At 42.0% G+C, this 9,926-nt stretch overlaps 1 protein-coding gene across 1 annotated transcript in view; it reads right to left on the reverse strand.

Annotated features, from left to right (window-relative positions):
- The window catches only part of MAFF (MAF bZIP transcription factor F), an 86,666-nt gene that overhangs the window by 59,889 nt on the left and 16,851 nt on the right, over positions 1–9,926 (reverse strand). The gene's annotated exons all lie outside the window — the stretch shown is intronic.

The raw sequence follows: 9,926 nt of genomic DNA on the forward strand, positions 1-9,926 counted from the left end.
GCTAAAGACATCTCATAGGCTGTATGTTTCCCAACCCCCCCCCGAGAGTACCTCTGCTCGTCTCTTGCTTGTTGGTACTGGTGCAGATTCTATCCCAGAGAGATTGGAGGCACAAGCATTCCAGAAACCCAATAAGCAAAAGCCTACCTATGCATCAATTCAGAAAGTTTGGAATAAATCAAAACTGCAGCGTATTACCGGCTACACTGCATACAGTGCGCTTTGGGGAAACCGCACTTATGCTGAACTAGCCAAAATCCAAAAAGGGCCCAGATTGAGTGCCTGGGTTCACCATTTTTTTTTCATGTATTTCACCGGGGGAGATTGAGGTCTTTTGTGGACCTTCAAAGTAAATTTGATCTACCGGACTGAATTTTTTTATTACTTTATACAACCGTCTCATGCAGTGAAGTCCCAGGGCGATGGGCTGGTTGCTCTCCCCTACCCCCATATTCTAATTCAATCTGCGACCAAAACAAAAAAGGTTTTACACCCCAGTTATTGTATGCTCCTAAAAGGAGTATTTGGGGGCCTACCCATCCAGGGCTAGGTCGCAATGGGAAGAAGATGTAATAGCTTTGAGAGGGGAATCAGTGGCAGGAGGCTTTTCAGTTTGCCAATCAGTGTTCCCTTAATAGCTCACAAAAGGTGTCACAACTGCATTTTACTCAGGGTGCATTACACCCCAGTGAAACTTCACAAAATGGGTAGACTCCCTGACTTACTATGTGGTAGATGCAGACGAACACCTGGGGATCTTATCCACCTCCTATGGCGATGCCCGCAGTTACATTACTACTGGAGTGAGGCCCTCTCTATGCTTAACAGTGTATTCCAGGTGAATGTCCCCTTAGACCCTATTCATTGCCTATTGTGAATTCTTGAGGAGGCGATACCTGAGGAAGTGACTAGAGTTCCCTTTTACAAGGACTTATTCCAGGCCACAAAATAATTTTATTAGGCTGGAAATCCACAATTCCCTTTTGTAAAAGCATGGGTGACTTTTAGAGAGATGCATATATCGGCATACATGAAAAACTGGTCTCCATGGCTTAAATATACCTGAGCTAACCCCTAGGGAGTAAATTCTGATGAGCGTACTGCACTGTCCCACAGGCAGAGTGCATTCTGGGGGAAAATCCGAAGAATATGGCAGTGATCACCATACACCCATCCATCTAGGTGTGTGGATGGGAAAAGTTTTTGGGGCGGTGATGTACTTAATCATGTGTGATGTAAATGTAACTTGCTAATGCCCCAGTGGTGCTTGAACTGTGATTGATATAGATATATATATATATACTGGGGGAAAAGAAGAACTCTGGAGGGGGGTGGGAGTGTGCGTCCACTGTTCGTTTTGTCCAGGGACTATATCCAGGGACTATATGTCCAAGACTATATTTACCAGAGCATTTCATTCTCCGGAAAACAGAACTCCCCTATATCCAGAAGTGGACTGTTCCTGCTGTTCTCACATCCACAGTCGGTTTGTGAGCATGATGAGATCAGGAATAGTTCCTGCACAAGCCCGCTAGGGTTCAGGGGGGGCCAGAGCGTCAGGGATCAGTCTTGCGCTCAGAGGATTGGCAGATTACACGAGTATTTCTCTGCTCTCCTCAGCTCTAGGCAAAAACAAGCAATTAACCAATGCAGTGCGGGTACAGCCCCACTGCATGGGGGGGGAAAAAAAAAATTTAAAAATTCCCAGAGTTCTTTAAGAGTTGGGTTGAGTGTTAGAACTCAAAAAGAGAATACAGGTTAAATAAATACTAAGCTAGCACAAAAAATGATTATTAATATCAGGGTCACAGCACCAATTAGGATATATTATCACTTTACATTTTTGCTTTGGCCATAGGATGGTGGTTTGGTAAAAAGCAGGTAGCAGAGGTAATTCTATGGCAATTTTGGATGCTGTACTTGTGTGGCATTTAGTAACTGCCATGCTATCTGTCCATCTATCTCCATGGGAAAGCTTTGACTTCCTGCCACTGATCTTTTTTTCTGATGCCGTTTCCTCGCGTTTGGTATATGAAACATTATAGATCACACAGGTTGGAAACCGGTCCAAGATATCCAATGACTGATAATACCACCCTTATCCCTAAGGAGCTCCACAGCATTCTTCATAGCATTTTCATGACCAACCGACAAACCACCAACTCTCAGCTTTCTAACAACTTTGCCTGGAGCAAACCAATGCAACATGGTCTATCAACTACTTATGCCCTTGTAATAAGGTCATAAGAAGGGTTCAGCCACACCTATCTAATGAAGGGAGAAAATATTTGATGGACCCTTGATCAATAAAAATAATTTTACCCCAAAGCTCTGCCTTGTGTTGGTGTTGCCACCAAAGCACTGATATGGGTGCCTTCACATTTTTTGGGAATTTCCCCGTCCTTAATCCATTTTAGGATGAATTAATCACCAATTGTGTTCAAATGAACCAATACAGAACTTCAGAATAAAACGGAGCACCTTCCTCCTCCATTTGACCTGGATCCCAACACCACGATGCAAACATACTGTTCTCATACATGTGATAAACACTGTAAGGGTCTGTATACCTATAAAGGTGGAAGTCATCATCTCTTCCAACCATAATGTATGCGGATCTCCAAGGTCCAGGAAATCAAAACCATGGAAGACTTAATGGCTTCCTTATACCAATTTCTCCTCCCGATTATATCCAAGTTCTAGCTACATAATGTCCCTCTGGGGCGCAAACGTACTCTTCCCCTCTCTATACACCTCACAACGCCTTCTTTTGCTAAACCTCAACATACTAAACCTTTCTCCTGTAAATTAGGCAGAAGGTTTATTATCTTAATGCATCTTATGCATTGGGATAAAACACCTTCTGTAGGTAGCAGCCCCCCTTACCTGAGCCTGATCTCTGTCCAGCAATGTCCACTAATCCCTCAGCCGTCTGGAACTTTCCCTTCTGATTGGCTGAGACAGCAGAGGCTCTATTGCCACCCGATGCTGTCAGTCAAAGTCAGTTAGCCAATCAGGGGAGAGGGGCGATCGGCAGCTCCCTGTCTGAATGGATACACAGAGCTGCAGCTCAGCTCGGGTGCCCCCATAACAAGCGGCTTGCTGTGGGGGCACTCTACAAGAGGGAGGGGCTAGGACCAGTGAAGAGGCACCTGAGAAAAGGAGGATCCAAGCTGCTCTGTGCAAATCTACTGCAACAGAGCAGGAAAGTATAACAGGTTTGTAATTTAAATAAATAAATAAATCACACACAAGAATTTACAATCACTTTGAGGATGGAATTATAGATCTATACTATGATGTACTTCAATGTCAGACAATTTTACAGGATACCATTCCTTTGTTCCTTATATCTTTCTCTTAGCCACCTTATGTATATGTAAAAAAATAAATAAATAAATAATTTAGAAAAGTTTAACTAAACCCTTGTATTCTTTACAGCCCAGGACGGCACCATCTTAGCCTTGGTTTGATCTGCAGATGCCATGGTGCTTTGCAAGTGATTGGCTGCGACACCTGTCATTTGAGGAGTTCACTTCAGTTAGGAGCCAACATAAGCAAACTAATGTGACAGTTATCACCATAGGCATGCCTTGAAATTAAGAGTTTTGGGAAACAGTTAAAATTAGTGGTTTTACTTCCGCTTTGCTGGTTGCATACTGGACACTGCTAAACTTGGTCCGGGGAGAAAACCTTTTTTATTTTTATTAATAAATAAATAAATAAATAAAAACCCACACACTCTGGTCACAAAATGTTCTATAAAAGGTCTCTTCTTGTAAAAAAACCGAAACGAAACATAAACATACTAAATAAAGAAACATTATTTTCATCATTTCCGATTTTTTAAGTTTAGTTCATCGACTAGCAGCCAACTGCCATTCTCACCTTGAGGAGCAGTAATCCTGAATAGAATGAGAGGACCCCCCCTCAACCCCCTTTGTAGCGCAGTGCCCTAGGCATAGGTCTAGGTAGCTGGTGTGGCAAACAAGGGCATTCTTTTGTAGCTGTAAAACAAATTATTATTTTCTAAAACCTATTAAACTATGACCCAAAATAATAAGAATGTTTTGACAATGTGTTACTATGTTAGTGATTGACTTGACGGGTCACTGCTACACAGCAGACAAAAAGTGCTGAGCTTGAACTTTCTGAAGGAGAACCTTCGGAGCCTTGCTTCACACTTCGTATTTATGCTGACTTGCAAATGCTAGCTCTACTGCACTACAGTGTGCGACAACAATATGTCTGTTTCTTTTTAGTGTCGGGCATTTCCCTTTGTACGGGTTTATTATTTTTAGACACAGACAGTAATACCAAGTGGATAGTAGAGGACATCTATTATTGTTGATCCATGATAACTTATCCTGCAGCACTTTACAGTCTACAACCTTTTTAAAACAGAAGAACCATTGAAATAAACTTTGGGATCTCAGGGAACCCCTTCCAATAATTACTATTCTAAAGCTCTTGGTATATTGACATGAGCATGCAGCATTATTAAAACAAACAAATTTGATACCTGGGGCTGCTCTTTATAAAAAGAACACCCCTTCTCAGATATTTTGAGGGGCTCCCCTTGAAGTCTATCACACAAGTGTGAACCAGGCATAAGGTTCATGCTACAAAACACTACAGCTTAGGATGTCTCCGGTCCTAAGATACCTTACGACAGGGATCTTCAAACTACGGCCCTACACATCCCATGAGGCATTGTAAAACTGACATTCACAGACATGACTAGGCATGATGGGAATCACAGTTTCTGAACAACTGGAGGGCCATAGTTTGAAGACCCATGCCTTAGGACAACAGCATTGTTAGTATGGAGAGAGGGTTGTTTTAAGCTGGCCATACATTGATCGAAAAATGGCCAGTTCAGCAGATAATGGCTGAATGTCGATTAGTGTGTGGCAGTCGCCACTCAACAGAAATGTATCTTCTGTCAAAAGGGGCATGTGGAAAATGTTTCAGTTGATCAGCTGCAGCCTCTGACCAGTGTATTCTGAGAGCTGCGGTTGCCACTGTCAGAATACAAAATACTGATGTCTGGCTGGGGAAAGGGATTCCTCCATCCACTTTGTTTATGCAGATGGAGAAATATTTTATTTATTTATTTTTTAAATCAACAAAAAAAAATACTAACAGTGATTGGTCAGCATTAGCTGCACTAACAGCTTTAGATAGCTTGAGTCCAACTTTAATTTGTTAGTCAAGTCTAACACTTTTTCAAGCAGTTAAAGCAATGGGTCTTGTAAGCACCTCTGTCAGTGTTATATGGTTTGTCTCAATCCTTTAACTGGCACTTTTGCTGAAAAGTTTTGTCTGTTAAAAGGAAGTTGATAAAATAACAGAAGTAGGCAGATCGCCAGGTGAAAATAAGGGGAAAAAAGCCCCCAAAAAACTGAAAATTAAAGTGGTTGTAAACCTCAGACATGAAATATGAACAAAGTATATCCCTCTATCGTGTCTCAATCCAGAGCACTAACGTAATTTCTGTCTGCTGCTTCGTTCCTTTGCCGCCAGCTTGAATCACTTCTGACAAGTCTTCCTGGCACCAAGAGGAAGAAAAAAAGTGACAGAGGAGGGATCTCCAGCTTATGGACAACCTCAGCACTTTTTGTGTGCTGTGTGAATGGGTGTGCCTCTTCCCTCCAATCAGCTCTCGGAGCTTTCCCCACTGAGCTCTGCAGTGTGTAATTTCAGCTCTCTGCCTTTTTTCCCCTTGCAGCCCAGACAAGCTTTAAAAATTCTAGACTTTAAAAGGATGTAGAGTAGAGAATACCTCAGATAAACCAGTACAACTTAAAGAGGAAGTAAACCCTCATGAGTTTACTTCCTCTTTCATTCCCTGCAAAGGCAAAGCATAATGGACTACTATGCATCGCATAGTAGTCCATTATGTGTCACTTACCTGACACAGGAGCCAGCGAAGTCACCGCTGTCCCCTGAAGTCCGGCGCAGCCATCTTCTCGGTGGGGTCTCGCAGCTCCGCCGCTGTCATTCGGCGAAGCCGCGATGACGTCACTCCCATGAATGCGCACGGGAGCCAACACGTCATTGAAAATGCCGCGCTCAGTGCGCCGCAGACAGCGGTGCCCGTCTTCGGGCAAATATCTCCTAAACCGTATAGGTTTAGAAGATATTTCTTGGACCTACAGGTAAGCCTTAATCTAGGCTTACCTGTAGGTCAAAGTGTGTTGTAAGGGTTTACAACCACTTTAAGTAGGATTGGTTTGGTTAATGTGCATCACCTGAGGCCAGGCACTTCACTGGGTATACGCAAGGGTTTACAACCACTTTAATACAAAACAAGATTAAAAACGAGTCCTTTTAATTCCTAATTCCGCGTACACACTGTCGGAATATCGGCCAGCAAAAGACCAATGAGAACTTTTCATCAGAAAACCCGGCCGTGTGTATGCTCTATCGGAATATTGCTGGCCGAATTCCCGCCAGCAAAAGATTGAGAGCATGTTCTCAATTTTCCAGACGGAAAAAGTTTTTATTGGAAATTCCAATCGTGTGTATGCAATTTCGATGCGCGAAAACTCACGCATGCTCAGATTCAACTATTGAACTTCCTTTTTCTAGTCCCGTCATACATCACCGCATTCTTGGTGGTCAGAATTTGGTGTGACTGTGTGTATGCAAGACAGCTTTAGCGAAATCCCAGCAGGGAAACGATCAGAGCTTTTTCCAACCAAAATTCTGATCGCGTGTACGCAGCATAACTGTTCACATCTGCGCTCTGTGTTTTATGCAGTGTGCTGCGATTTTGAAAAATCATGATTCTGCATCTTTAGAGCCCCGTTTGGAAAAAAATTAAAATAAATGCACTAAAAGTGCACCTTCTATTGTAACCAATAAAAATGCACCTTCCAATATAGTCGAGGGAAATGCACCAAAAAAGATTATGCATTTTTTAACTACTTGCCGACCGGCATGATCCCTGGACTTCAAGTGGTTATCCCGAGACGATGCCCGCAGCTGCAGGCATCATCCCAGTACCATTTTTTATTATTATGAAGAAGTGGATGGCTCTCTTGTAAAAGCGATCCTAGCCGCTGGATTACTTTTACAAGCAGCTTTCCCGGGGGTCTACCGTCTCACCAGGAGTCCCAATCAACCAGCCGGCGTTTACCCTGCTTGATCGGAGAGTCGAATAAAGACCGGATCGGCTTTGTTTGGCTCTGGTAACTTGGAAGCAATGACCTGACATCACTTCCGGTTTGTAAACTGCGCCATTTTCTGAAATCAAAAGGCATTCGAACACATCGATCTTGGTGTCATCAAATGCTTTTAGGGGAAGAGCAGGGTTCTGGGGCCTTTTAGACCCCAGATATCCCCATTAAGAGTACCGATCACATTCCAATTGCTGTCACAAAGGATGTTTGCTTTCCTTGTGACAGCAATAAAAGCAATCAAAATATAAATAAATGTAAAGTGACAGTGTAAAAATAAAAATGAAGTACGCAAACAGCGATCATCCCACTCATGTGAGGTATCACAGCGAACGTCAGATCATAGGCAGTAACTCGAGCACCAGATCTCCTCTGTAAATCTAAAGTGGTAATCTGTAAAGACTTTTAAATTGGATGGATTTAAATTATGGATTGCAAAATTTACGTTGTTTGTCGCCGCAGCATGGGCATGCGCAATTTTAAAGCGTGAAATGTTTGGTATCTATTTACTTGGTATAACATCATCATTTATATTCTACCAACAAATTGGGTTATGTGCAAACAGTTGCGTTTGAAAAAAATGCAGCAGAAATACATTGCGACACAAAAAAAAAAAAAAATAATTGCAACACCCACCATTTTATTCTATAGGGCCTCTGCTTTGAAATAAAATAATAATTTTTTATTTTTTTTTATTTATATATATATATATATATATATATATATATATATATATATATATATATATATATATATATATATACACATATACACACATACATACACACACACACACACACACACACACACACACACAAAATGTTTATAAACATTGCTCAGTGCCGAGCTAAAAGGAGCCATTGTAAAATTGTTAAATTTCGTTGTTTTAGATCAAAGGGATGAACTTCGGTCTGTAAATGAGGTCAGTTTAACCACTTAACCACTTTCAGACCGGACCATTTTGCTGGTCAATGACCAGAGGTCTTTTTACAATTTGGCACTGCGCTGCTTTAACTGGTAATTGCGCGGTCATGCAATGTTGTACCCAAACAAAATTTGTGTCCTTTTCTTCCCACAAATAGAGCTTTCTTTTGATGGTATTTGATTGCCTCTGCGATTTTTATTTTTTGCGATATAAACGTAAAAAGACCGCAAATTTTGAAAAAAAATGATATTTTCTACTTTTTGTTATTAGAAAAATCCAATAAACTCAATTTTAGTCATACATTTAGGCCAAAATGTATTCAGCCACATGTCTTTGGTAAAAAAAAAAAAAGTCAATAACTGTATATTTATTGGTTTGCGCAAAAGTTGGCACATCTACAAACTAAGGTACGTTTTCTGGAATTTACGCAGCTTTTAGTTTACGACTGCCTATCTAATTTCTTGAGGTGCTAAAATGGCAGGGCAGTACAAAACCCCCCCAAATGACCCCATTTTGGAAATTAGACCCCCTAAGGAAATTGATAAGTGGCATGTTGAGCCCATTGAATATTTTATTTTTTTGCCTCAAGCGATTGAATAATGACAAAAAAAAAATTTTTTTTTTTTTTTACACAAAGTTGTCACTAAATGATATATTGCTCACACATGCCATGGGCATATGTGAAATGACACCCCAAAATAAATTCTGCTGCTTCTCCTGAGTACGGGGATACCACATGTGTGTAATTTTTTGGGAGCCTAGCCGCGTACGGGGCCCCGAAAGCCAAGACCCGGCTTCAGGTTTTCTAAGGGCGTAAATATTTGACTTTACTCCTCACTACCTATTACAGTTTTAAAGGCCATAAAATGCCAAGATGGCACAAAACCCCCACAAATGACCCCATTTTAGAAAGTAGACACCCCAAGCTATTTGCTGAGAGGCATGTTGAGTCCATGGAATATTTTATATTTTGCCACAAGTTGCGGGAAAATTACAAACTTTTTTTTTTTATTTATTTTTTTCACAAAGTTGTCACTAAATGATATATTGCTCACGCATGCCATGGGCATATGTGAAATGACACCCCAAAATAAATTCTCCTGAGTACGGGGATACCACATATGTGGGACTTTTTGGGAGCCTAGCCGCGTACGGGGCCCCGAAAACCAAGCACCGCCTTCAGGCTTTCTAAGGGCGTTACAGTTTTGAAGGCCATAAAATGCCAAGATGGCACAAACCCCCCCCCCCCCAAATTACCCCATTTTGGAAAGTAGACACCCCTAAATTTAGGGGTACACTAGTGAGACTAGGTAATAAATGGCGGGTGCCCTGAAACTATAAAAAAATAACTAACCAACCAGCGTCACCTGTACCAGTTATATGGTGATCACTGGTGAAAGGGTTAACTAGGGAGCAATCAGGGGGCTTTATGCGGTAGTATATGGGGGTCCCTGGCGCTATAAAAAGTTGCGGCGAACCTAAATACCTACCTGCCTAACTAGCGTCACCTGTGACACTAATACAGCGATCAGAAAAACGATCGCTTATTAGGCTGGGTTCCCACTGGAGCGATGCGGGAACGCCACGAATCCGCGGCGGTTCCCGCATCGCATGCCTCCCGGCGGCAGTTCACACTGCCCTATGCGAACTGCTGGGAGTGTCAGTGAAATGTTAATGACACCCCCAGATCAGTTCGCATATCGCAGTGCGATCTGCAAACTCGGATCGCATGGTGTGAACACCCATGCGATCCGATTCTGCTGCGGACCAAAAAAAGGGTCCCGTGTGAATTTGCGGCGGGTGCGGCGCGAATTCAG

This window comes from Lithobates pipiens, unplaced genomic scaffold (genome assembly GCF_037356315.1).
Source record: "Lithobates pipiens isolate NorthernLeopardFrog02 unplaced genomic scaffold, aLitPip1_a1.2 Scaffold_23, whole genome shotgun sequence".
NCBI classification, from domain to species: domain Eukaryota; kingdom Metazoa; phylum Chordata; class Amphibia; order Anura; family Ranidae; genus Lithobates; species Lithobates pipiens.